Source organism: Saccopteryx bilineata, chromosome 6 (genome assembly GCF_036850765.1).
Source record: "Saccopteryx bilineata isolate mSacBil1 chromosome 6, mSacBil1_pri_phased_curated, whole genome shotgun sequence".
Classification (NCBI taxonomy): Eukaryota; Metazoa; Chordata; class Mammalia; order Chiroptera; family Emballonuridae; genus Saccopteryx; species Saccopteryx bilineata.
Genome location: NC_089495.1, coordinates 143315906 through 143318011, shown reverse-complemented (window position 1 = coordinate 143318011; position 2106 = coordinate 143315906). Strand labels below are relative to the sequence as shown.

General features: G+C 52.5%; 1 pseudogene; it reads left to right on the top strand.

Moving 5' to 3' along the window:
* Nucleotides 1–1025: 1025 nt before the first annotated feature.
* Nucleotides 1026–1120, top strand: LOC136309691 (small nucleolar RNA U3; annotated as a pseudogene).
* The last annotated feature ends 986 nt before the right edge of the window (nucleotides 1121–2106 follow it).

Below are 2106 nucleotides of genomic sequence, written 5' to 3'. Positions count from 1 at the left end.
GTTAGTCGTGCATCCACTGGTTGCTTCCCACATGTGCCCCAACTGGGGATCAAACCTGCAACCTTGTCATTGCGGACAACACTCTAACCGACTGAGCTAACCCGGTGGGGCCTCCCTTCTTTTCTTTAAGGCCCAGCTCAAATACTTCCTCTGTGCCAACTTCCATAACCCACCCACTTCCCTTCCCTTTACCTGGAGAAAGGAAATGACAGGCACAATCTGAGAAAGAGGTGAAATAAATTCTGAGACCTTGAATATGACCACTGCATGCGGGAGAGACAGGCCAGCCAGGAAGAATTTCTCCGAAAAGGAACACAGGGAACAGATCCGAGTCTCTGTCTGCCTGTGAAATGTGGACACCGAGCAAATGTGAAAGCTCCGTTAACTGATTGTATTCATCGCTTCGTTCGCTGAGGATATGTTCTTTGAGTATTCTGGGCCAGGCTGTGTGTGAGAAGCTGGGGAATAGGCATCAATCATTGCAGGCCTGCCTCCGGGGGCTCACAGACTGGGGAGGAGGTGGGCAGTGCCATGGCAACAGCACTGCGGCAGTGAAGCATGGATCTCAGAAGCCAGGCTGTCTGGATTCAAACCCGGGCTTTCCCATTGCCCAGCGGTGTGACCCTGGGGAAGTTCTTACCCGATCTGCACTTCCATTTTATCCTCTGTAAAATGGGAATGAGGGTAAGGTAAAGAGAGTTCTTATTTATCAAAACACTTAGAACAGTGCCAGGCACACAGGAGGCTCTATGTAAGGGTTTGTTACATAAAGTAGCAACCGTACAGCAGGGATGCAAAGATTTCCTGATGCAGCCCACCCCTCAGCAGAGTGATGTTGGGCAGCCGCAGGGAGCAGGGTCTTGTTTAAGGGGTGGCATCTCGGTTGGGCCTCATTTGTTCAGTGGCTTTAAAAAAAATTTTTTTTTTTTAATTTCAGAGAGAGAGAAAGGGAGAGAGAGAGAGCAAGACAGAGAGAAACATTGATTTGTTGTTCCACCTACTCATGTATTCACTGGTTGATTCCTAAGACTATACTTTCAGGGATCATTTCTATAGTTTGTTGTTACTGGTTGATTCCTGCCCTGATCAGGGATCAAACCCGCAACCTTGGCAAATTGGGACGATGCTCCAACCACTGGGCAGCCCGGCAGGGCACCTGAGCTGCCTGCCAAGGCTCAGAGGCTTCTTAAATGTATGGACACTTGCTATGTTCTTGGTACTGTGTTAGGCCCACGGCGTCCCTGATCTTCAACCAGCTCCGAGTGGCCAGGGGAGACGGCTGCGCTCATTCCACACATGAGGAGGCTGATTCAGCAAGGCTAAAACCCGGCCCAAAGCCACTCGGCAGCTCAAGACGAGAGCCAGGCAGCAAACCCAGGCAATCTGGCTTTTGGTGTTGTCACGTGACTGCTTGTGATCTGAGATGGGACTCTCTGCATTCTCGTGCCTAGATTTGCTCCCTGGAACTAACGGTGGTACCTACCCCCTGGTGAGACTGAGTGAGCTAACGCATGCGTGTACTTGGGATCGTGCCAGGGGCACAGCGAGGTCTGTGAGAGTCCGCCATTCCCATCGTCTCAGACTCCCAGACACCACGCTGCCTGCCCTGTCCTGCAACCTCGGAGTGGGGAGGCTGCAGCAGCATCCCCCCACGGGGAAGGGTCCGTGCTTGGGGACCAGAGTGCCTTTCACTGTGGTGGTGGGCCAGGGGCTTCCGTCCTCTGAGGGCGGCATGTGGTTTGAGTTTGAAAGTTCACTTCCTGAAATATAATGAGCCTCTGAAAGTGATTAAGCAGAAGACAGAAAGGTTAAGCCAACGCCTTTTTATCGGAAGAAGTAATATCGAACCTAATGTTCCAAATCTGTTTTGGCCAGCTCCTACAATCTCTCTCGAGAAGGGGCTTACTTCCTGGTGTGGTGGGCATTCCAGCCCAAGTCCTCAGATATCCGGGCCAGACTGGGGACTCACCTCTGCATGGTGGGCTCCTTCTGTCCTTTCTGAAGGGACCTGGGCTGGGAGCCAGGGGCTCAGGGTCAAGCCCTGGACCAGCCCCTTCTGTCCTCTGTGTCTTCAGGGACCAAGGCTGCTCGTGCCTGTGCCTTGCT